The 27,605-nt window shown below is 41.5% G+C and overlaps 1 pseudogene; it reads right to left on the reverse strand.

Moving 5' to 3' along the window:
* Window positions 1-27,461, reverse strand: LOC118302666 (annotated as a pseudogene).
* Window positions 27,462-27,605: the final 144 nt, after the last annotated feature.

Genomic DNA, 27,605 nt, shown 5'->3' on the forward strand with positions numbered 1-27,605 from the left:
TCAACGGGAGCCTCCTGGCGACCTGCCAGGTTTGTCTGGGTGGGAACTATGGAAGTCCCTGAAGAGCTGAGGGTCCATGATGAAGGACCGAGGGACCCAGGACCCCTCCTCAGGACCAAATCCCTCCCAGTCAACCAGGTACTGGAATCCTCTGCCACGGCGGCGCACATCCATGAGCCGCCGAACCGAATATACCAGACCACCATCAATGATCTGGGGGGGTGGAGGGGGCTTGGAAGGAGGGAACAGAGGACTATCAAAAGAACGATTTCAACTGGGATATATGGAAAATTGGATGGATCCTCATGATGTTTGGGAAATTTGAGTCTGACAGCAGATGGGTTGATTATCTGTTCCACCATAAACGGCCCGATGTAGCGTGGGGACAGTTTCCTAGATTCTGTTTTTAATGGAATATTTTTGGAGGAAAGCCAAACTTTCTGACCAGCAATAAGTAGTTGTGGCTAGCAGTGCGAAGAAGGGCAGCACGGGTGTCCCTCCAGATCTTACGGCAGCGGCGCAGGTGCATTTGGACAGAGGAGGCAGCAAGCTCCCTCTCGGGGTTTTATACTGCAGGAGCTTGATGAATGGAAGAGTCACAGGTGTGTAGTTGGACTGGCAGCAGGAGCTTGATTAGTGGATGAGTTGCAGGTGATCAGCAACAGGAGTGCCAGGCCCTGCCTGCCCATCACCCCCCCCCCCCCCCCAACAGGAGCCTCCTGGCGACCTGCAAGGCTTGTCTGGATGGGAACTATGGAAGTCCCTGATGAGCTGAGGGTCCATGATGAAGGACCGAGGACGATAGGTCAGGGTCAATTTTAACCTTCCAAAAAACAGGGCCCAGCGAGATTGACGGGAGTTAAACCGCTTGGCTGTCTGGATATAGGCCAGATTCTTATGGTCCGTCCAGACAACAACGGCTGCTCGGCTCCCTCTAGCCAGTGTCTCCATTCCTCCAATGCCAATCTAACACCAAGTAGCTCCCTGTTGCCCACATCACAGTTGCGCTCAGCAGGGGAAAGGAAACGGGAGTAATACGTGCAGGGATGGAACTTTTGGTCTGGACCAGAATGCTGAGAGAGAACTGCACCCACACCGGTATCTGAAGCGTCTACTTCAACAATAAACTGGCGAGCTGGATCTGGTTGGACCAAAACTGGAGCAGAGGTGAAGAGACTCTTGAGCTTGGTAAAAGCTTGTTCAGCTTCTGGGGTCCAGGAGAAAGGGATGGGATGGGGGGGGAGTTGGTCATGGGGGCTGCCAATCTGTGACTTTTTTTTTCTTTTCTGGAGACATGTCCTCTTCCCTGAGACTTATTGTTCCTGAACACGACGTGTTTCTCCATCATGTCAATGTATCACAGTCAGAGCACTGTACTTTTTTTCTCCACACAGCACCGTCCTCATTGGCGGTCTTGGTTTGAAAACAAACACATCCGGTCTGAGAATATGTGAAAACGGGCCTAGTTTTCATTTCAGTTTTCTAGTGATTTTATTTTTTTGTTATTCAAAATAGAAAATGAAAATCACAGCATTTTTTTAATTTCGCTTATTCCCTTTTGACCATGAAAAAGAAAAATGGCTTGTTTTTCAATTTTCAATTTTGTATTTTAAAACTAAAATAAAAGTTTTTCGTTTTTGTTTTTTAATACCCGTTTCTGAAAACAAAATCCAATGACCAAAACATAAACTGACCTGGAGAGTAAGAGCAGGGATTAACATTATTTGAGCAATGAATAAAGGTGGAACATTTAATTGCAAGATTCTCCGATTCTGCCCGTCCAAAGTTTTCAAACTAAAACAGGACTAGCAGTGTTTCAAAACTTCTCAGTTTTAGGCACTTGGAAAACTCCGGAGAAGTGCGTATGCCAGGCATAAATAAAGAAACAGTGATGCCCTTCTAAACTAGTGTTTTGAAACAGGCCACAACACTATTCCAACTAATCAGCAACAGGGGGGATTTATGCTCATGCCAAAAACAAGGGAAAGAAGAAGCGGTGATGGCACTACACTTGAGTCAAGTGGTATTTGTTATAGGTTTGGAAAAAATAAGCATAATTACTGTACACGGTATACATACTACAGACATGTATAAATAGAAAAAAAAAGGTTTTACCACATGGGGGCAGTGCAGCATGCTGTAAAAACAACTCTGACCTACAGAATTCCACCTCCTTATGTTCGCCGAGAAACCAAAACAGTGAGCTGAAAGACGCTGGTGAAATGATTAACAGCGCTAAATGAATATAACATCAGTTTCTAGTGATTTATGATTAATATGGTAAATCCATATTATTATAAAGAACTTTTCTAGTTTTTTCTCGTTCACCCATTCACACACATTCATACAGCGCTACTATTCACTGCGGCGTTTTCTGTCACATTCGTACACTGCCAGAAGAGCCTTCAGAGGTAGTTGAGGGTTAAGTGTCTTGACCAAGGACAGATCTGTATGTCAACTAGGGTAAGCTGGGAGCGAACTGCGGACATTCAGGTTAGAGGATGACCAACTCTAACCCTTGTGCCACAGCTGTGTAGATGAACCACACTATGTTGTGCAGGAGCTGGATTTGCATCATTATATAGTGCATGTCTTACAATGGTGTGGATTGATAGAGGTTGAAGGTTCTTTTGACTTTTGATGTGGCCACCCCGGAGACTGGTCCCAACAGAGCCAAAATATACCCATCTAAAACATATACACTTTTTATTCTCTTTACCCATAAGCCACAACCGTATTTGCAGCCTTGTATTACAGTAAGTCAACAGAAATGTCACTGCTGATAGAACTTCAGCGTGTCTTAAATTATTTAATATTTGTTTCTATTCATACATATATGAACCTACAAAAAACATCTTGCGGTGCCTGACAGCTGTTTAAATACAGTTAGGTCGCTGCTGGCAGTGAACAGCTGTAACTGTCGGCCCCTGCAGCACCAGGGGCTTGGCTGAACAGCGACTATCTGACGTTCCACCTGGGCACCTGAAGCCGGAAAGATCCCCTGGGTGCTCTCATCCATATCTCCCATTCTAAGTGGGTCAGTGGGTCTGGTGCACTCACAAATAAAACGTTGTCACTGCAGCAAATGTAGGAGGATAATGAGCAACAATTAGCAGAGCTGTCAGCTAAAAAATCTGCGCCCGAACCCACCCTGACAGAACGGGCCCATTGGGTACTGCGGTGTTCACTGTTCCTTTTCCCCCCTTCCTTTCTTCCCTCCAGAAGCCCAGTGCTATGATGTCAGTGCTGCACTGTACAGTGCAGCATCACATATCGTGCAGCTAGACAAGGCGGGAGGGTTAAGCTGAGGTCACAGCAAGGACAGCTGAGTGCACTGTCAACATGGTTCGGCTATAAGCAGAGGGGGGGGGGGGGGTAGTTTTGCACACACCTTTGGCACGCCTATCTGATGTCGCTCCTCTGCTCCAGGATGTGTGTTTCATTCCTGCTTTGTGGAGCTGTTGCAAAGTGTGTGTGTGTGTCATCCGCGATGAGCATCAGCATCAGATGTCTGCTTAATCTTCCTGCCAGAGAGCAATCAGAGGAGCCAGATGTAACGTGAATAATAACACTGCTCGGTTAGGTTTCTTGAATGGTTTGTATGGCTACATTCTTTCAAAGGTTGTTTTATTGTTTTTGTATGTGTACCTATACTATTATTCATTTATTATTGTGTATCCTGCTTTAGGAAAATAGTTATGATGCAAGTAATACAGTAGAAGACAATAAATGAAGAGATTTGAAATGAGAGAGAACAGACAGACCCCGCCCTAGAAAAGTCTACAGCACAGCACTGCTGCAGTAGGAAAACATACACACACACATGCACACACACACACAGACAGACGAGACGCAGAGTAGTGAGAGTAGGAGAGGGTCCCCACCCCTGTCCGTCTACATTGCAGCAGTGCTGCAGTGAGACAAAGGGGAACAAAGGTTTCATAAGAGGGCTGCAGCTGGTGTTACAGCACCCCCTAGTGGTGCAACACTTAACACCAGAGTAGTGCTTCAGAACACCGACAGCAGCTGGGACATGCATTTCCTTACTTGGATATTTGACTACATGGTGAAGAAAGCATTCGATGCCGGGACAGTGAAAAGCTTTGAGACGAATTGATGTATCAGGTGAATATTTCCAAAGGAATGAGATGTAGCAGAGGTTTTTATTGGTAGGTAGTTCACAGGGCTCCTGTGACTTTGATCATAATGGATTCCACAAGCAGCTGTGGTGTGAGCACATTGGTTTACTGTCTCAGTTAGTAATTTCTTCTGCTTACCAGCATCCCTGATATTCATTAAATGCAACTACAACATCTATAGGGAAATGTTCACAAGTCACTGACTGATGGTGACAACTGGTTGCGGTGATGACACTACACTTGTGATTTGGCCATAACGAACAGAAAGGCCATACAACCATTCTTTATATTTATTTGTATAGCACCAAATCACAACATATTTCATGTCAACACCTCAGAATATTACAGAGAAAACCCAACAGTTCCCACAATGAGCAAGCACTTGGCAACTGTGGAGGAGAAAAAACAAGAAGACAGGACTTTTAACAGGAAGAAATCTCTGGCAGAACCAGGATCAGTTGTGGTCGACCATCTGCCGCGACCGGTTGGGGTGAGAGAAGAAAATGGGGGAAAACGGAGAGGTGGGCAGAATAACAGCACACATACACACAGGCAGCTCTGCATAGTGTTGCTGTCATCAAAATGGAGGTCACGTATTGCTCATGTGGGCCATTCAAACACAAGCGCCAGAAAATGTTTTCACAAAATGCCAATGTATAACAGATTGACGTTTCTATAAAGCCCGAAAATATAATCGTTTCTTTCTTGCCTGAATAATACAGGGTTTAACTGTTTTTGTTTGATTCATAATTTGGTCAAATTCAGCATGTCATGTGTGAGCAAAGACCTTAGGGAAGAAGTAAATAATCCTAAGGAAAATGTGAAACTATGGCATTTAGCGTTTCGGGACTCTGCTCAGAAAGGTAGTTTGACTTGTCACAGGTCTAACTATTGAAATATGTGACTATGACTCTTAAATAGAACAGAGCCATTGTTGATGTTCTCAGGAACACTTTCCTCATATTTCCTCATATTCACAACCTTGTACCTCTGCAACTCACTGGCCTGTGCTCAAGAGCAGACTGACATACTGAACTCCACACTGTGGGTAGATATTCCCAACCTAATACCTCTTAAAATAAAAAAGAAATGAAATGGTGCACCACTGATGTCATGTTTTTGTTAGCCAAGAGCTCAATTGCTTTCCACTGCTTCAAGACAGCAATACACCAGCAAATTTAAAAAAGAATTGGGGCAAAGTTATTTATGATATTACACGCACTATTACACTCAACAAAGTAAAAGCTAAATCTTGCAACGGATGAGGTCAAGAGGGTTAACATCCACAAGACTATTTTAAGAGGCTGGCTTGCAACCAGTTCATCTTCATTTATCTGTCAATCTGGGTCGACATGGCTGTCTTTTGCAAAAACATGCAAAACTTGAGGTTAGGGAGGTGTACTCTCCCTATCCCAGGCTTTCCACATGTGCGTGTGGAAGGGTAGGGAGGTCCCAGAACAGAGCCATACCGCAAAATATAACCATTGCGATTATTGGAATTAATTAATTTTGACTATAGTGGTCTGGGGATGTCACAGTACCAAAACTCTAGTAGTCGCTACTGATACCACCAAAAGGGCACGATACTCTGGAGCGGGGAGGAAGTAATGCGGGAAGTAACTTTCTACCTGGACAGGAAATGAAAGGTAGGAAGGAGGGGAAAGGAAGATGATAAATCAGGGACACCTGTGAGCTGAAAAAAGGCGGGAAAGTCTAAATAAAGACAACATGGAGGAGGACTGACTGAAAAGAGGAGTGAAAGTAACCAACGGAGAAATTAGCAGTTTTATCTAAATTTGAAACAAACAAAGAGTAAAAGCCAAGAAAACAGATAAATCAGAACTTTGATGGACTACTAACACCCGGCCATGAAGGGACCTTGCTGAACTTTAGAGTGGGTTTTACTCTTGCATCTTCAAATATACTGTAGACCTGGTGGAACAGCTTTGGGAAACCTTGACTGTGGTGGAAGTGAAGACAGATAAGTCAAGTCTCCATTCTTTAAACTCTCCTGACTGCCTCTATATCCCTGCCTTCTATAATCCGTGTTCATCCAGACATTGATTTGGACTCTGAACTTAATTTGTATAATTATTGTTGTTGGAAAAATCTTAAGTGATTTACCTGTTTGATTATACTATTATCCAGTTGAATATACTTTATTTGATGACCCTTCTTTGATGTGTTGACTTTTTTGTACTTATTTTAGCCAGGGTTAGTTGGCCAGGTTTTAAACAAATTATTTATATTAAATATTTAAAATAGTGACAGGAATATAAAACATTTTCTCCTGTCTGGCGCCCAACGAGCAATTTGGTCATTTATAGTTTACCTACGCTACAACTCGATACCAAATTCGAAAAAAAAAAATGACAAGAACAATTATACTTAAACAATAACTCCTTTATTAAAAAATATTTGAACATTACAAAAAACAACAACAATAGCTGCATTTTGCCTTCAAATAATAAATGAAGACAAACAATTTAACATTACAAAAAAAGATATGCAATACTATCTAATCAACTTTATTTGGCACAGCTTTACCTTTTTCTAAACGTGGCCATTGGAAGTCATTGGTTCTAGATATTCTAAATAAAATTAAGCAACTCTTAATCTGGCAAAAAAGAAAAACAGTGGCATATGCCTTCCAAGTATTTAAAACAATACTGAGCTTTGATGTAGAATTTTTCTCGATTTCACAATACGGATTAGAAGTTTAACAGTTGGTTTATGACGTTAATATGAATTGAAACGAACAATGATAGTGATGATAATCATGATACAGATTACAAACAGAAGTTTCTGAATCAAAGATGGATTGCAACTATTTACCAAGTGCCAATGGTGCCGACGTACTGCAATCAACCGCTGAAAAAGCATTTGTCTCATTGAAGTGAGTCTCAATGTATTTTTGATTATTTGTAAGATGTCGTATAGCGCTAAGCCTAAAACTGGCGGTCAATCCATGATAGTTTGGGCTGAAAGTGAACAAGGGCAGGTGCGTTCCATTTCAATCACTTTCCCTCTGCTCTCCAAGTGTCTTTCGTGTGACGTATGCTGTTGTGTAATAACCAAGGGTTGAGGGGAAGTGAAGGAGGGCACTCTTGAACCACTATGAAAACGCAGCCTTAATGTTTGTAACAAAGCTGGTTTACGGTAAGAACCATGTGCTCCCACCACCTACAGGTTCTCACCAAGATAACTGATATAATAACAAAAATGGCTCCTACACACTTTGCAGACTAACTTCTCTCTGGCAACCATCATGACAACATGCTGACAACATTTGGCCAAGGGTAGGAGACTAACCAGGACAACTCATGTGTTCTAGTATCCTGACTTGGGTGACACTGTGTGCTGGCGATATTGTGTCAGATCAAGGTGGTGGTATAAGGTATAAGGGAGGTGTGACCTTGCCAATGGGGTTGCACATAAACCTGAGCTATTCTAGTGTGATTTTGGGTTGGGATGCAAAAGCAACCATAAAGGTTTTCACCGGATCACCAGCGTTAAACTGCTCCACAACACACAAAAATGTGATAAATATTGGCCACACACAAGAACAAATTAATTTTTTGACCTCAAACTTTTTATAAATTGTTTTACAGTGTCACTTCTGTGTCACCATGGTGTGCTCGCAGTATGCTTGTGGGGATGCTGCATTGACACGGTTTCCTCATACTCTGCACCAACCTTATGAAAGAAAATATGCTGTTCTCCTTTCTGCCACCAGGTGTTGCATAGGTGCACCAGAACAGTAAGGAGTTAATCGTCCCACTGTCACATTATACTGGGATTGCATTGGATGAATATTAAACACAGTGTTACGAAGACAGCTGCTGACAGCCAGACACCAAGGAGACAAAACGCAAGCTAATTACAGTCACGTTTTAAAGTATATAAAAATAATCTGCTATGCCTAATATTTTGTTTAACATTGTTTATCCCTCAAAAAGTTAAAACCCCACCCTCTGAAATGGGGCTGGAAACCATCCACTCTCTCCCACATTGGTCTACACTGGCAGACTCACTCCCTCGGAGGAAAAAAAATAGTCTGTCTGGAGCCCTGTTGCCTACATTTGCATATTCGACGATTGGTTTTCTGTATTTGTGACAGACTTCTACATGTATTTCCAGTGTTTGGTGTTTTACCGGTGTCTGGTAGAATTTAAACAATATGCTTTATTATCCTGAATGAAGCCTAAGACACATAGACTTACTGTGATCATTGTTTTGATGCTGCCTTTGTATTTTTTTTTTTACAGTAGATAAACAAAACTCTACCAACTTTTATCCTCTCTTATGACAGTAGCATACATAGAAATATAAACTGGATAGATACAAGTATTAAAATCAAAAAGTGAAACAATTTTCAACCTCTGAAGCTCCCGATGCCAAACTGCAGCACATACCACCAAGAATTAAAAATGCATTTTTTTGTGGTATGTGCTGCAGTTTGTAATGTAAAAGAGCGGAGATAGAGTGACTATGTACAAGAGCTGGTATCAGCAGCAGTCTAGTTGAGTATATGGGTTTGCAGAGTCTGTGTAGATTAATCACCACCTGCTCTTCTGAAAGGAGGTTAATTTTTTTCACTCAGCTCAAGTGAGTTTCTAACATTATTTATGGTGTAGAGATGCTTCATTCATATGGCTGGTTGTGAGTTTTGTAACATGATAGCTGACAAGGCAGGAGAAGGTAAAAGCTATTGTAAGAGTCATATTGTATAGTGTGAACACACAGCTAGTTCCTGCAAGTATGATGAAGTAGTTTAAGGGTTAGTGTATTATGTGACTCTAACAACTCACTTAATAGCAGGTTGGGTCCATGTGACCTTAACGACTCATTAGGTTGTTAAGGTCAGCCATTTACACCTTGACTCTGGTGAATCCGATGACTTGTTCAAAGGTCGAAGTCACTGTCACTATGTTACAGCTTATTCCTCTCCCACACTATTGGTCATCCTGCCCAAAATGAATACCAGAGAAGTATGCAACATAGTTTGATAAGTACAACTGTCACAACCTGGCTCAAAAGTGTGCGACAAAAGAGGGAGAACACACAGTCTATCAAGTAATGAACAATATTTTAAATGATATCAACCCGAAATAGCATAACAACATAGAGTGTGTGTGTGTGTGTGTGAGCAGCGTATGCAGGGAACAATCAACGTATGTCAGTCAGCAGTGCAGTTGAGAGAGAGAAAGAGAAGCTTTTGCAGGTCTGCTTTATAGCCTCCTGATGTCATCCTGCTTAAATGTGCTGCATCTCACCAGGTTACGTCTCCGCCAATCAATTTCCCTGAAACAAAGGCCACACAACTCACACAAGGCAAAAGGAGGGAACACCCCATAGGCTGTCACACTACCAACATGGCTAGCTGAGATGGTTAGAGTAGTGTGCAAATAACACCAGGGTCATGGGTTCAACCACTGTACTGGCCAGTGTTGACCGTAAACTGTCTCACTGAAAGTATTAAAAGTTCTGAGGCCTGTACTACGAAGCGAGATTACGGGCTTATCAGGGTAAGTTCAGGAGTAAGTTTGTGCGATCGGGGTAACTTACCGGTTAACCCGTACAACGAAAGGTGGATAGGTTTAACCCCTTAAAACTGCTTGGAGCAGTTTTTGTTCTAGGTTAAGTCGGTGTTTACCTTATAAGCACCACCCATACACACAAGAACCCAATCGGTGTCCATGTAAGGAATCAGAGAGGATCACTCCACATGTGCCCTTCAACATCCTCCATAATAAACCCTTCATTTATTATTTGCTCTGACTACCTGATCTGCCTGTGAAAATGCTGCAGTCGGTTTTCTCCTTCATTTGAGCTGATTTCTTTTAACACATCACAAGGCTTTTATAAATGTAGACTACATATCACATCTATACTCAGTATATAGGAACTATTACAGATTTTCTCGGCGGCTAAAACATTTTTGTCCACATCACATTTATACAACAGTTAGCATGCAGACTGATACAAAAGCCTGAACTTCCCTTGAGATAAATAAAGTATTTACTAAACTAAAAGCACACTGTCCAATATGACTCGCAGCACATTCAACACATGCAGCAAAAGCAAATGTTTCCCTCAGACACCACAACTTGTGGTAAGGGATATATCCTCTCAACCAATCGTTACACAGTGACCAACAAAATAAAATCAATATGAACCAGTTCAGCCTAACCGTCATTGCATCAAGTTTTACATGTCAGCGTGTCTGTGACATGTAAAACCTACATTAACTAGAAATTTTGACATTCAATTTGGTTCAGCTTTTGTGCTGCATCATAGTATTGTGGACCTTTTTATAGATGGATAATGACTGATGCTGAAGCAGCTTCACACAGGTGCATTACAGATGCATACTTTACTCATACATTAAAGAACCCTACTTATACAAGTGATTTCTAATAACTGTGAATTTTTTTTCTTCGTTTTGTTTAGTTCAGTTAAACCAATTGAGTTTGGTCTATTTGTGTGAGATATGAAGTAAATACTTAACACACCAGCATCATACTTGTACAGTCTAAGAGCTTTACGGAGAAAATCTTATAATTTATTATCAGTGAGAAATGTGCTGATTTCACAAGTGGAGGCATGTGTAGACTTTAATTCAAGTATCCAAATTGTTTCCAAATGTTGTAGCCCGCGTGTCCTTACATCTCAATCATATTAGCCATTAATTAAGATTCTAGAGTAAATGACAAAAAACACCTTATCTTGAATTTACACGTTGGAAAATGTGTTGCCAACAAGCCTCCCTGAGTCGCATTTCACTGTTAATATGTATTCCACCTCTTCCTGTCTCCTCAGAATGTGCATTATTCCTCTGAGAAATACACTGCACGGGCTCGCGCTGCCGAACACGCCCCCTTTAACCATGCGCTCTTCCATGCCCACTTACTCCGGGTCAGTTAACGCCGACCTAACAGACCGTCACAATAACCACCTTCGTAGTGCCGTTTTAATCAAAGTCAGGCAGCCATGGTTTGTCAACCCCGGGGTTCTTGGTTATTCCTGCGTTAAATCGGAGTAGATTCACCTTGCTTCGTAGTAAAGGCCTCTCAGAGTCACAGACACACCAGAGTCAGAGTCACAGACACACCGGAGTCACAGACACACCAGAGTCAAAGAAAGACCAGAGACAGAGTCACAGACAGAGTTAGAGCCATTCACTCAGTATCATATTTATCCATAAAAAGTGTCGCCAGGCTGCTTGTGTACATGTGCCCCCCCATGTCGATCTCGGACATATCAAGTAAGCCCCAACTGTTTCTCCTAATTCCTCTCTACGAACCTGGATGGTGGTTAATCCTGACTGGACTTTCACACCATTGTTCATCATGCCCAGCTTAAATTCATTCTAGAATAAAGTTTGCTAAAAATGTCATGGTAATCAGGCCGGTTAGCTCAGATGGTATTAGCATGGTGCTTATAATGCCAAGGTCATCGGTTCAACCCCCATACTGGTCAGCATTGTCGGACTTTATGTATCCATTACTGGTCAGGTTTAAAGAACTTTCAGGTTGGTGTTTGTGTGTAATTAGCTGATTTGATTAGAAAGTTGAAGAAAGTACTGGTTTACCTTCCACAAGTAAATTTAAACTTATGTGCACAAGCAATTGCAATTGGACTATACAGAGATCAGATGTCTACACAAGTGACGGAAAAATATAATTTGTAGCTCATTCTTATAGAAATGTGAGTATGTAAGGGAGGCTAGGGGTGTGTGTTTTGCCGATTTTGTACTGTGGACCATCATAATTTGACGTATGATCTGCTTTTCAGAGGAATCGTAAAGATTTCAAGGAAGTCGCTCTTGTTACAGAAAAATCATATATATGATTATATTGGGCGCCGCTAACGTTATTGAAGAAATGAACACATCCAGATCGCCCACCCCTAAGGAAGGGGGTTGTTACAAATACTCAAAAAAAACTCAGGTAAGGTTGAGTGTTCAAAATACAGCATCTTCCAAACAGTTGCAAATGCCATAATGTGCTGCCGAAACATTTGTGGTTTTAGCAACTTCTCCATTTCTTCATTATGACTTATGTCTGACCCCAGTCGTGTGGTACAGGTGACAAGACTTCCCATTGAAACTATGTAACTAAGACAAAGCAAACAGTCGTTGGAACATTTAAACAAATATTGCTAAAATTTTTGAGGATTTTATGTTCAAATTTATACAGAGAATTTTAACTTTAAATTCCCAAATATTGGCTACAGACCTGGTGAGGCCCTTCTTTCACCCAAGTAATGTTCATGAAAATAGTTAAATGATTTAAACGCAAACTACAATATGTTTTGTTTGTTACCCATGTATGCCTCTACTTCCTGTTGGCATTCTAGTGAGTCTGTCCTCCATCAAATAACAACACATAGGTTTTTCAAGCAGCTTATTATAACCTACATGGTCATTTTGAAGATTGGTCGTTATGTCCATGGCCACTAGAGATCAGTAGTAGACAACCGTAAACCTGGAAAGTCCGTAAAGTTTGTGTTTTTCAATGGATTTGCTTATACTCTGTAAAGTAATCGTGCAGTTTCTCTTCCGTGTCACCCTACCATAACCATCACCCTTACCTTTACAAGCTCATCAGCCATGCATTGGTAAATTAAATAAAACCCCACAATGTTCTGAGGCGGGAAGTATTTGTGGCGTGCCTCCTGTCACTGGTAGAGGCGTTTAGCAGTCTTCATCATTTGCTTTCCTGTGTCAGTCTATCAAGTTCCAGATTGTGGTCGTGAGCGGTACTATTGGAACAAAGGATGAGGTTGGCATGTGTTTGTAAGGTTCCTCCCTTCAGACTGCAATGTAGTCATTTGAACATATGCCATTGGCATCTCCTTGAATCTCCATCCACCATATTGACTACAGCTAAATTGCTCTCTCAACACCCTAATCTCTGATTGGCTTTCAATGAGCGCCAGACACCAGAAGCACTCTCATGCAATGGCTGGATGGAGGATGTTCCATTGTTTCTGCAGATTTTATTGTAGTGTTATGAACTGAACAGTAAGTATTGTATCATCACACTGTGAACCAGTGTAGCTGGATGCAGGGTGTTGTTTTCTGTGTGTAAGCAACAGAACTCAACTCAACAGAACATGGAAAGATAACGGAGTGTATGTCATCTGGAATTGGTTGGTCAAAGGCCAAGGTCAACAAAAATATGGTCTGAAAAATGAATTTCTCCAATACATCTCTGCAAATAATCGAGAAAATAGAAAACTTATATGGTTGCGTTTCATTGCTTTGTGATCACCACATCATCAATCAACATTTGCTCATGTTTGATGTCACTGATGATGCATATTCCTCAAGATTGATATGGTTCTGTTAAGTGGCAGCATATGCGAACATATGCCAGTCTGCACACTCAATCCTGTAGAGCTACCGCAGCTTCATGGGTACATGGGGTGATTGGTTTGCCAGGAATGCCCGTATAAACATTGTCCAGGGTATTTCTTTCCCTGGTGGGGATGAGGACATACCAGTGGAATTTAGGAAAAAACTGTTTTAGGTCTGCTTGATTTTGAATTAGCATCTGGGTGAATGTAAATAGCAGTGACAAACACACTGGCGAAATATCTGGAAAACTTAACATTCAAAACTTGACATGTGGTAAACACTGTTGATTCCACTTTAACTGCATTAGGTGCCAAGACTCTGTAATATGATTTCCCACTGAGTGAGCTTGAGTCCTATTTCATTCCTTTTATTTTCCTATAAGCTGGGTAGAGAATTGATTGACTCTTATCCCAGCTCTCTTCCCTCTCTTTCTGGTTCGATCCCACTGCTTGTGGCGATGTCTTGTCCAGCTGCTCCGGCTGGCTGGTTGGAACACCTGAGGGCAAAGATGGTCTGAGGATCTGCTGCACCCTATCCTATCCTCGCGCTTCCATTACTGCATGTATTTCTTTCATACGTACTCAAAAGTAACATGAGCCTCAGAAATAAAGGGGAAAAAATGGCAAAAAACTAAGTATCAGCAACCACCGCCATCACCATGGTAAGAGCTGGAACAGAATCCTGTTTCTGTGGATAAGGCTGAAAACAACGTGCTAACCTTCCCTTTCTTCGATCTTGTTTAAACCACATGCACTTTATAGAGACAAATAACACACAAATCTGCAAGGAATTGATAATATTCAATGTTAGCTGTGAGGTGCTTAATGAGATTAGACAGCATTAATCACTGAGCCAGTACTTCACTCATCACCCTAATTTAAGAAGGTTGTCATTTTGAGAGGATGAACCTTCTGCTTAAATAGATATATTTTGGCTGTGGGGCTTTGACTTTAAGCTTGTCATGCTGGAACAGCATGGGCTCTTGCCACTACCACACTCTTTCAGGGTCTTAATCCACATTATAGTTGGCTGTCTATCTTCTTCCCGACCCACATCTCCTCTCCTTCTCCTCTGACTACTTGTCAGAGAGAAACAGAGAGGGAAGGAAGAGAGCTTCCTTCATCCCTGCAGATGTCTGTTCGTTGAGTGGCAGCAAGAGAAGAGAGGTGTTGTCAGTTGCTTGAAAAACTAAGATAAGGAGCATCTTCCCTCATATGTGCTCTTATTTCAGAGTATCCCAGTGTAGAGTGTGTGCATGAATCTTTTCTTAAGAGTGTCAAGTAATTTCCTCTGTTTACCTGGAATAGATAACTCACCAAGGATAATGAAAGTGTTCTTACAGAGGAGGGATTGGTTTACCACAGTTTCAATTTTATTACCTAATACTGAATCTCCTACAGGCTACAAAGATGTTATCCATTATGGATGGATACTAAAAGGCTCTGCTGAACAGGAAGACACATTTTATAAAATGTCTACCTTTCATTGATCATTTCAATCAGACTTAAGCATCCTTACCTTTACCAGTTTTATACTGACCCTTGCATGTGCAAACTAATTAACTCATAAAACATGTCTCGACAAGTAGTCTTTTTTTCTCTCTGTCCTCGCTTTCAGTTAATACTTTCTCTTGATACATTTTACTGAACTGGTGCAAACTGCTGTCCAACCAAATAAAAACTAATTTAAGGCATACAATCTTAGCATCTTACATGTTTTACAATCAACATTCTATTTTCTGTTGAAACCCCAAATTTCGCCCTTGCGGGATATAAAGAGGATTATCCTTATCTTTGAGAGAGCAGTAAGTGTAGTCATTAATTTGGTACTTTTGATTCAGAGGTGCCTGTCCTGAAGCCCAACCCCTACATTTTAACATATGATACTGAAATAATGTTTTTAAAAAAGATTGAAAACATTTTCACTGTACTGTGCAAGTGTCAGTCTCTGGGCTGAGACAGGGTTTAGCCACACCCTGACTATGTTACATCAACCCTATGTTCCCTCAAGCCTATGTTCCCTCAGCCTTACCTAGGGCCTAATTTTGATGTGAGAGAAATTTAATATAATTGAGGAAACAAAGGTTAGAGGGAACACAGGGCCTCATTTTGGGGGGGGGGGAGAATCCTTGAGGGGACACAATTTTGATGGGGGGTTTAATGTCAGAACTGAGGGAACATAGGGCTGAGGGAACATACAATAACATTCATTCCAGTGGAAATAAATGTTTGCAAATGATTAATAACTTTGTATAAACTCCATGTCAGTTCAAATTTTGGATGGCAACATGGTTTGAAGGAAATACAACTCACAGTTAAAGGTGTAATCCACATTTTTTGTGAAATATTATTGATCTGGTGTTAGGCCCAATCAAGTTAACCCCTCCCTTACCGCTCCACAGACAACATATTGTTTGGCTGAAAACAATAATAATAATGCAAATATGTCCACATCTGTTTGAGTTTTACTGCTAACAAAAAAACAGACAGTCCAACTGAACAAATCTCATAACGTCTTTGGCGAAGGTAACAAAGATGTCAAAAACACCTGCAAGACCTTTAGCACATCCAGTGGGGGTGATCAGACAGGGTGTACATAGACAAAGGATAGAAAAAGGGAAAAAAATCTGAATTTACAGAACACTACAGAAGATGTGAAGTAAATATGAATAATAAATATGTGCAACACTTGGTTGTTTAATTTTACCTATTTTTACATAAAATGTTAACTCTCACTACTGAAATGGCAGCAACAGTTCAGTCACAACCATTTTTTTATTTTTTTTATTTTTTTTACAGTATATTGAGCTACTGAATACTAATGCAAAAGAACTGTTTGTGTTAGGTTCTTGTTTAGGGGAAAAGTCAGAGGTGGAGTGGAGACAAACCTTCTGGAGTCATGAGAAGCAGCAGGCTGGAGTTCCTGGGGCATAAAAGAACAGCGTAGCATAAATACTTGGACATACAGTTTCTTTTATAGAACACATAAGCATCTTAAGTGCCTACCACAAGGTTAGCGACTCATTGTCTGCAATACAGAGCATTGGATCTGGTGCATCCCAGAGGCGGCCTTATTTAATATACAAAATCCTGCTAGTAATAAGCAAAGTAACAAGGAGGGGCAGTGAGGTCACTTTTATATGGGTTTCAGCACACATTTGGATTCCAAGCAATGAAAAGGTGGATCAGTTGGCAAAGGAAGCTGTTAAAGAGAAACATCGAGGTTAAAAATACAATTATCTCATTCCGAAGGAAAACACATGGTTTGGAAGGAAATAGATCAGGAATGGCAACAATACTAGGATCAGGAGACAAAAGGGATACATTTGTATGCATTACAAAACAGAGGGGACAGTACAACAAGCAGAGGGGGGAACAGGAGGGACCAGGTGATACTGACCAGAATGCTAACAGGACACACTCAGCTTAACAGCATGTTAAAAATCTTGGGGAAGCACTCTACAGGGTTTAGTGAGCAGTGCCAGCACCCCGAAAAGAATAGAACACGTCCTTGTTGAATGTAGGAGGTATGGGGCAGAAAGGGGAATCATATTAACTAAAATGAAGAACATTGGACTAACAGAAATATCAGTAAACAATATTCTAGAATGTGGAGGGAAAGGAAATGGAATACAATTGATTTTTGACTTCTTGAGAGCCTCTGAACTTATAAAATGGATCTAATATGAAGATATGCGCATAATGGAATGATCCCAGAGCGATCCAACATTACAGATGCTGGCTGCCGTAAAACTCTAAAGAAGAAGAAGACTCGTGCCAGATTATTCTTTGCATCAATGGGAGACTTAACCGCGTTTTCCTTTGGACTGATTTCCGGGATTCAACCCTGCATCACCCTGACCTCCCTGCCTCGTCTCTGCCACAGTAAACGCCTCTGCCTTCTGTCCCCGCATACAAGCGTTGTCGGTGTGTTTCTGGAGTCCTTTCTGCCTGTCTCCTCGACGGCCTGGCTTCACCCCGTACCTGCTTCCAGCCATCAATTCTGTGGGTTGCCTCATCTTAAAGATTCTAAGCTGTGTTACACCCCTGTCGTCTGGATTGCTCCTGGGTGCCTGCTCTTCCGACTGGTATTTGATACCAGCTGCCTTTAGCCTGTTTTCCCTGCCAACCTGCTGGTCTTCTGTAATAAAGGACATTACCAACTCTCCTCCAGTCTACACTTGACCCAAATTCCATCTGATGGCTGTGTAGTGTATAGAAGCGCTGTATGAATGTGTGTAAATGGCTGAATGAGACTTGTACCGTGAAGCACTTTGGGTGGTTGAAAACGCGACACAAATACAGTCCATTGACATTTTACATACACATAGTTTGGAGGAAAAGACACATTTATTTTCAAGATGTTTCCAACTCTGACTATGGCCCAACTATGCACTTAATTCAGAAAACTCTAGGGTTTTATCACTTTCACTATTATTATTTTTTTTTTACATATTTTGCCTCGTGTAACTCTCATTTGACTAATGAAAACCATTAAAATAAGTGTCCTAAAACAGACATGTTTTCTGTGAAGATGAACCAGTCAGTCACAAACATTAAGAATGAAAATGTGTGTTATGTCAGAACTCCTTTCAGTGTTCTGTCACTCTTTCAGAAAGCTGTGGAAAGATGAGAGGCAGAGTTCATGGCGAGTTCACTGGTGTTTGCCTCCGACTCCCTCGACTCTCTTTCATGTGTTCACAGTGAGGCTGCGTCAGCAAATGCAGTCTGTTTGAACACGCCAAGCTCATCTGCATCAGGGCCGCCCGTGTGCTGACTCTTCTATTCCTGATCAGTATTCAATAAGAAATATACAAGGTTGGTTGATGAACAAATTCACATACATTCAGAAGGTCTTAGCATTATTTAAAAGTAAAAATGATAGAAACTATGTGTATGTAAGGAAGACAGTCAAAAGGCAGCACAGGATGCAGTAGAAACCATACTTACTGTAGCTCTCTACAGTCATCTAGTGGCGCGCTTGAACATAACATTTTCAAAAACATTGATGTTGAATATATTGTGAATGAGCAGACATCAGCTATTTACAGATTCATTCTTAGTCATGAGATAAAGGGTTAGTGTTGGTTGAGTCAGCCACTGCACAAGAAAATGCCACTCGGGCAAGTTATCGCATTAGCAACATCATTGTCAGAAGTGGACCAGCTTTTGCTGCGGGTGATTTTGTCAAAGAGTGTCTGACAATTGCTGCTGAAGCTGTGTGTCCAAATCAGATGCGGGTTTTTTTCAGATTAGCCAGTCACGGAACACGGTCACCCGCCGCGTTGAGGACATTGCCGAAGATGTTCGGGGCCAGATAGCCTAAAGAGCAGGTTGGTTTCCTGCCTTCTCCGTCGCTTGCGATGAAAGCACCGACATATCTGACTCAGCACAGTTGCTGGTGTTTTTGCGAGGCGTCAATGAGGACTTTGAAGTGTGCCATGAACTAGCAGGCCTTGAAACACTAAAAAGGGACAAGAGGTTTCGATATTTTTATGGCAGTGCAGAAAGTTATGGACAAGAAGTCCAGTGGGTAAACATATCTGGCATCACGACTGATGGAGCCCCGGCCATGGTCGGTAAGAGAGCAGGCCTAACTGCACTTGTGTCGGACAAAGTCCGTGAGTTTGGTGGCTCGAATTTTAAATACCATTGTATTTTGCATCAGGAGCAACTGTGCGCTAAAAACATCGGCCTGAAGAACGTGATGCAGGATGTTGTTGGCATTGTCAATAATATTCGCTCAATGGCGCTCTCACACCGTCAGTTCAAAGCTCTTGTTGACGAGATGGATGCCCAGTATGGTGATGTATTGTACCACCAGGAGGTGCAGTGGCTGAGCCGTGGGAAAGTTTTACGACGTTTCTTTGAGCTGTGTGAGGAAATCAGGGTGTTTCAAGTCACAAAGAAGAACAGCATCCAAGTGCCCTCCGACAATCACTGGCTTGCAGACCTGGCTTTTCTTGTGGACATCACAGAGCTGCTGAATATCCTCAATCTTCAGCTACAAGGGAGAGACCAGATAATCACTCAGCTGTATAACCATGTCAGAGCCTTCAAGCAAAAGCTCCAGTTGCTTAGCAGACATCTCTCAACAGGTGAGATCTAACTTTAATATTTTATTGAACACAAAACAATGTATTAGGCTTGTTATTGATCACAACCATGTTATTATATTTGTGTGATGAATGCATACTTACATATAATAAATAACAATAGCATTATTTGTTTTTCATACTGCAGCCATAAACAAAAAAAAATATTTTTTTTGGTATTTAATTGAAAATTAAATGAACAACCTTGCATCTTACATTGCTACTTTTGTCTTTGTGTCTATACATTCAGGAAATTTGGCACATTTTCCTAGCCTCAGAGAAGTTGGGTTGATGGATGAAGACACACCAAAATACCTCGACATTCTCAGCAATCTTGTGGTGGAGTTTGACCATCGCTTTGAAAATTTTCATGGAAATACAACAGCATTTTAGCTGTTTGCGCAACCCTTTTTTTAAAATATTGATGCAGTCAGTGAGGAGTTTCAAATTGAACTTTTGGAACTTCAGTCTGATTCAGACCTCCGCAGTTGGTTCAGAGAGCTTTCCTTACAAGACTTTTACAGATGTTGTTCCTGCACACAGATATGGCAAGATCCGCAAACATGTACAGGTGATGTTATCCCTCTTTGGAAGTACCTATGTCTTTGAGCATGCTTTCAGCCTGATGAATCTTAATAAGCCCAAACTGAGAAATGCGTTATCTGACTCTCACTGCATGACATTCTCACTTTGTCAGTTAGTCAGCTGGAGCCTGATATTGAGAGACTTTTAAAAAACAAGGACAGGCTTCATGTCTCCCACTGATAGGCCTACTTCAGGCAGAATGTGTGGGCCTAGGCCTCCAATGTGTCACTTTGGAGTATGTTCTGCTCTGTATGATTAATGGGGGCATGTTTTGTCCCATGTTACTTTGTTTATTGGACTAATAAATACAGTACTGATTTTTCCAAACCCTCAAGCTGTTGTCAAATTCTACTACTATTCCTGATTTAAAAATGATTGTTCAAACCAGTGAAGAATGTATTTTGGTCCCATGGGGGCATTTTTTGTCCCATGTTACTTTGGCTATTGCACTTAATGTCTTTGTATTTGAAGATATAGGCCCAAGGGCCTAGTAATGTTCCATGTCTGTCTTCAAATATCTTATAGTGCTTCAATTATTTTTCTAATTTAAAGAAGCCAGATTGATGTTAAGTATTTTTTTGAACATACATGTGAAACAGTGTCATTCATTTTTCAAAATTACTTTAATAATGTTTATTTTGCAAACGCATGCTATACCCATATTTAACTTAATGTACTGCAAAATTAACATTTTGGCCCACGACCCTCCCCCAAGATTCAAAATCATTGCCCCTACACTGGGAAGAATTTGGGCACCCCTGCCTTAAAGGGATAATTAAATTATTTTGAAGTGGGGTTGTATGAGTTACCTATGCATGGTAAATATATCAATGTTATTCTTTGGTCAGGAGTGGAAGTGTACCAATAAATAATATTCAATGAGAGATTCCGAGCGCTTATGGTGGGAAAAAAATGATACAGTGGGCAATTCGCGGGCCAAATTTAATCGGTCGGGCCCGCGGGCCCCAAAATGGGCAGCCATGCTTTAAGGCATTATAGAAGTGGATGAATCAATGCACTTCTCTTTTCTCCAACTCCAAGAGGAAGGTTTAGAAGATCGGCGAAAGGCTGGAAACTGGAGAGAGGTGACCAATCAACAGCGGGGAGCATCAGTCACTGATCCCGCTCCAAAGCCTCAAAACTAAACCTGTCGAGCGAGCGTGTCTGACAATGTTGAACATTTGCTGATCTGCTCTCTCATTTTATGAGCGCGTGTGGTTTGTACTAGGGATGGTCGATGCCACTTTTTCGTGTCCATTCTGAAACCGATCCTGCAACCTTGAGTATCTGCCGATACCGATCCGATACTAATCTGATACAATCTTTTCCCTACTTGTAAAATAAAATATTAATAATGCCTTGTTCAGGATGCACTTTGCTTAACCTAGACATCTAAAACCTCATACTCAACTGTGAAACAAATAGTCAACTCCCCTAAAGGAAAACATAAATAACCAGCAACATGACTGAGTTATGGAATACTGCTGTTTTATTTCTTGCAGAACTTTGGGCAGAATGTTTTATGGTCAGCTCCATTTAAACCACCAAAAAACAAATTGAACTTAAAACTGTTAATTAAATAATTATAAATTAACAAAAATATGATGCCGGAATGTCGTCTAAGGATTAGTAGATAAGTAAATAGGCATTTATTTGGGATTTTTACTCTTATGTATCAGATCAGATTTCACTTCTTATTTCTTCTGATATCCAATCCAGTAATTTTGGCCAATATTGCACTGATACCGATAAGGAATATCAGATCGGGACATCCCTAGTCTGCACATCGGTTAAAACTAAATAAACGTCATACATTATACTGATATAAAAAGTTTAGTAACACAACATACAACTGTCAGTATAACACAATATTGTTGAGGGATGACATTCTAATATATATACTACTTAAAGAGAATCTCACCTAATCTGTGTTCTTCCACTCAAAATCAGTCACCTGGCAAAGGAAGGGTGCCTCTGTTGTTGTTGACCGTAATCTACATCTTCACCGTCTCTCCGGTCTTGCCACCGAGTTTTAGCAGTGCATTATGTTCCTTCTTCAGTAGATGCACAGGTCCCATTCAGCCTCAGCCACCAAACAATGACTTCATTGTCCCTCTGCATTTTACGTGCTGTGGAAAATAAGAAGTTAGGTGAATGAGGCTGAATGGCCAGTGTTGCCAGATACAGCTGCCACAGTACCTTACTGTACCATATTTAGAAGCAATGCACACATAAATCATTCAAGCAAGCGATGAAAAACAGCAGCAGCCAACTAACACAGCAGACAGTTTTTTGATGCATTATTGACAATTTCTGGAGCGGAGTGTAAATAATGGTGAAACGTGAATATCCTCCACACACTCGTTTAGAAGGTGTCTGTCTTTTTGCAACTTCACCTCATTTCAATGACATGACACGCAAGAGATCTGAACAAAATAACAAGCCTTAGAATGACAAACCGTTCACACCTGTGCTCCACTTTGCAAAAGCACTACACTCAGGTCCCCAGGTCTGCATTCAGAGGTGATATTTATACGTTAGGGGATTGTAGGTTCAGTTCCCTGAGCTGTTGATCTGTGTTTATGTGAAGTACGCTCGGCTTGATTATACGTCTGTGTTGAGATGAACAGCCTGTCGAGGTCCGGGGAAACGGCCAAACTGTCTCCTGTTTCCAGCTGAAAGTACTTGTTGACAACTTTGATGTCCAGAAAAATTGGCAGTGAAAAATGCATTTATAGACTAGGCAAAGCTCTCGATCTACCGGTCAATCTTTGTTCCTACCCTCACCTATGGTCATGAAGGATGGGTCGAGACCGAAAAAACGAGATCGCGAGTACAAGCGGCCGAAATGGGTTTCCTTAGAAAGGTGGCTGGTGTCTCCCTTAGAGATAGGGTGAGAAGCTCAGTCATCCGTGAGGAGCTCAGAGTAGAGCCGCTGCTCCTTTGCGTAGAAAGGAGCCAGTTGAGGTGGTTCTGGCATCTGGTAAGGATGCCCCCTGGGCACCTCCCCTGGGAGGTGTTCCAGGCACGTCCAGCTGGGAAGAGACCTCGGGGTAGACCCAGGACTAGGTGGAGAGATTATATCTCCACACTGGCCTGGGAACGCCTCGGGATCACCCAGTCAGACCTGGTTAATGTGGCCCGGGAAAGGGAAGTTTGGGGCCCCCTACTGAAGCTGCTGCCCCCGCGAACCGACCACGGATAAGCGGTTGAAGATGATGAGTTTTATTACTATACACTTGGTGAAAGCAATTTCAGCGGACATTCCCCGTTAGTCATGGTCTCATAGACCGCTCTATAATCGCTTTGGCGCTTGGTGGAATGGGCGAACCAGTTGTTGGTCTCTCTGATCATGTAGTCAAGATTGCTGGGGAGATACTGCATTGCCTTGTGAGCAACGATGTCAAGTGAATGGCACACGCAGCAAATTATCTGTAAACTTGGCCGCCTCTGTTTGAGCAGAGAGTAAACTGAATGATGTTTACCAACCATTAGGCCTGCTCTGTCTGTAGCAATTCCCACCATATTCTCCATTTCAGCCCGCAAACTTCCCAAAAATTAACAATAGCTTCCACAATCCCATTTGCATCCACACTTGGAAGTTCAACCAGGCCGAGGTACTGCTGACAAACTTGTTGTGTTTCTTTGAGTGATATTTTACACAAATGCAAAGTAGGTTTTTCACTGAGATGTTTCTGGTTTCATTGAGGTAAAGTGAGTAAGGGGACTCACCGATGTCCTCTTTAAGCTCCTGCCTGAAATGTGGTGCCAGTACTTATTTGATCACAGTCGTACACTTGATCCTGTGCATTTTAAATGCTCTGGTTTCATCTTGAAGTATATCTGTCAAGTCATCCACAGCATTGATTGAAGTGTGGCAAGCAACATAAGTTGCTATTCTGAGTTCCCGGCATTTCTGGTGATCATTAGTGTTCTGGCCGTCTCTTTTCATTGGCACAATTAAAGTGTTGACGCTAGGCAAGCTGTGATCCTTTAAGTCCTTGAAATGGGCCCTGATGTCTGTGTTGCAAACTTTGCAATGCGCATTGGACTCATCGGTTGCTGGCATTATCCAAGCTTTAAGGTCAGGGTCCTTTTCCCATTTCTTGCGGTATGTTTTTTTTTATATTTACCCCACTCTGACATCTTCAAAAACACGCTGTTAGCTAGGCTACACTTCTACCAACAGTCCGATTCAGATTCAACAAGCTAAGTCAGTCCAGGCGCAATGAGATGACGGTGAACTGCAGGTGGAGATGGTAGATGTTAATGGTAATTAATATTTCCTTTCACCCGATGGAATGAAAGATCAGTGGCGGTTCTATCTTGTGCCCCCAATATTGGCAGCTCAAGAAGGAAACTGCATTAGTACTGTACAAAGGTAGAGGTGCACTGTTTGATAGATTCCAGGGCTCCCATGTCACCTATGCCTAAATCCGCCAATGTGAAAAATTGTGTCATGTCGGAGTTGTGCTGCGTGACTGGATGTGGAGGAATTTTAAATACATGTTTTCTGAATATATTGTGATTTTGAATATAATCAAAAATCCGCCAAACTCATGGAAAACCAGACCAAATTCTGTCCACCCGCCCAAGCCCATTTCCCTCCGCACAATGCAACGCCAAAACCACCCAATTGTGCGAGAAACCGCCCAATCTGGCAACACTGATGGGTGCTATGCATCTACTATAACATTGGCTTTGAATGACAATTTAACGTGTGATAAACTAAGCAAAACAAGATCTACTTACCATTGTATGAATTCCAGTGTTGCACAGGCAGGTTCTTGGTACTCTATGTTGAAAACATACAAGCATCCAAAGAACAGACAAGGTCTCTGCAAACCCCAAGTGCTCAAAACGAAGACCACCTTTCCCTCAATGGTGAAACATCCACTTTGTGGCAGTGAGAAATGTGCTCCCTAAAACATTCCAATTGCACTCTTTTAAAAGTCATACTCTAAATGCTAAATACAAACTTTGTCAAAATGATATGCTGCTTCTTACCAAGCATTATCAGTGTCTGCAAGGCTGGTGGGGTCATGTCTTTCTGGGTGGACATTGTTGTGGCAAATCTCTTTAAAACACAAAGTATGAGGTTAAAATGTGTCAGAATACCTGCAATTTACACCATTAATGTTACATCTGATTTACAAGACCAAGGCCAAAATGAAGATCGAGTCATTTTTTTCAAGAGAACGTTCATCATGAGAAGCACTGCTGCTATGCTGGTCTGGTTGTGTTGCATGGCTGTAGTGTGTCTCTCGATGTCCTGCATAAAATGTGGAATGTCTTTGTTTTGCGACTGTCTTTTAAAGAAGTTAATAATCCTATTCCCCTTTGGTTGAAGAGCCTCTTCAAGTCTATCACAGATATTAATACCTGGGAGAGTTCTCAAATGTGCAGAGTCTCCTCTTCGTCAAGAGGAAAGGCCACTAATCTTCAACCTCAGAGATATTGAGCGAGGGCAGGCGTTTATCATGTGATGTTGATAAATGTATGTCAAACTCATTGAATTATCAACATCTGGCATGTCTGCAGCTCTGGGCCCAGCGGATTCAAATATGGCTGCCACACTTTCAGCTGTCTCTCCTTCTGGGAGACATTTTGGCTGCCAACTTACACAGCAGTAGGTGTCCACTTTGCACTGTACCGTTTTCGCGGTAGTACTACCATCTCCAGTTTCTGTCATTGTCCTTGGTTTCCTTATTCTGTCACTTACATTGTTGTGGTTGACATGTTCAACTTTTGACTTAATCTGATTAACAAGTGAATAGTAACCTATTCCCAATTGTTCTTCTTCCTCTGTGGTTTCTGCGAAAGTCAATGGATATTTTGACACAATGATTTTCACTACCTCTGTACAGGCAGCCCTGTTTGGACAGTGTCTTATAACTACTATAACATGTATTTCTTCTCACCTCTTTTTTTGAAAGTCTGGATGAAATTACTTCACTGAATTGATGTTAAATGACGTTGCAAGTCATCCTTCTCAACATAGGGCAGGTCTTCCGTCGTGACTCCAATTCCTGTTGCCAAATGTTCAACAGCAGCCATCAACATGTCATAGTCCAGTTCATATAGCACTCTCTGAATCTCCGGAATGCAGTCGACATAAATTCCTAGAAGAACACACTGAATGATGCAAGTAAACAACAGGGATCTCCATGATGTTGTACACTGGAAGTGGATAATAGTCCTGCAGACGATGTCGGTGTTTCCTTTTGGAATGTTCTTTTAAACTGTAAAATCTATCAAACTCAACACAAAACACAAATCCATTACTGGTAACTGATAACATACTTGCACTAATATTATGTACATTCTTTATTTATATTCCTCATACTTTTATTTATTTTTACATTTGTATTTCTCATATTTTTTTATATTTTGTTAGGTGTGTTGTGAGACAGATACCTGTTGCTGTAGTCCCAGTTTGGATCAGTAAACTTTAAGTCAAATTCAATAATATCTACAATACATATTCAAGGAAAATAAGTCCATCAAAGCAGCAATAGGGGCAACATATGATATACTAAAGTGCATCAGTGCACAAAATCTACCTGCATGTTAAAGATCTTGCCTGGGGGAGCTGATCATCAGGCGTCACATTCACTTAAATGTTTGTTCAGATTCGAGCTAATAAACCTCCGGCATTTACTGCACGTTGCCTCGTTGTTGCTTTCTCTGTTGAAGTGCAGGCAGACTTTTGACTGTTTAACTCTGTCCATGTTTCACTTTGACGTTAGCATGCATGCTACGTGCTAGCTCCTATAAAAAAAACAGGCGCGGAACTTTTTGACGTATATATATATATATATATATCTATCTTTTAGGAACCGATAAGCAGAAGCGAAATGTTACTTTTTCTCACAGGTAAGCTTCCCGGTAACACTACTCTGACTCCTCTCTCCCGCCGCAAAACCCTGACAAGCAGAGCATGTACCTGAATGATTGACAGAGCGGAGAGACGCCCCCTGGCTGTGATTGACGATTTTTCTTTGGGCGCGGTGGATTCCTGCATTGGTATTAAAGGCAGCAGTGGTCGCTAAATGAACTAGATTCTTTCACATATGATCCTTCTGTCATATCACTACCGGGATATAGTGACAGTTTTATCAAATATGACAAAAAGTTATTTTTACAAATCCTAGTGACTGCAACATTTCATGTTCACCGGCAGTATCTTTGTCACCTTCCTGCGGAACTATATCACCATCTCCTTTGTCCTACTGGCATTGGTGTGCAGGTGGTTCAGTTCACACCACCTGCACCACATTGGGAATAGTGAAAACATATCATAGATTAATGCATTCATTTCTTCAATACCGTTAGCAGCAGCGATAACCTCAGAGCTAACGTATTCTACGTTATTTCGTAATGCAGCCCCATGGTCAGTTTATTACTGGGTTTGTGAGCCCAA

Source organism: Scophthalmus maximus, chromosome 4, assembly GCF_022379125.1.
Source record: "Scophthalmus maximus strain ysfricsl-2021 chromosome 4, ASM2237912v1, whole genome shotgun sequence".
Classification (NCBI taxonomy): Eukaryota; Metazoa; Chordata; class Actinopteri; order Pleuronectiformes; family Scophthalmidae; genus Scophthalmus; species Scophthalmus maximus.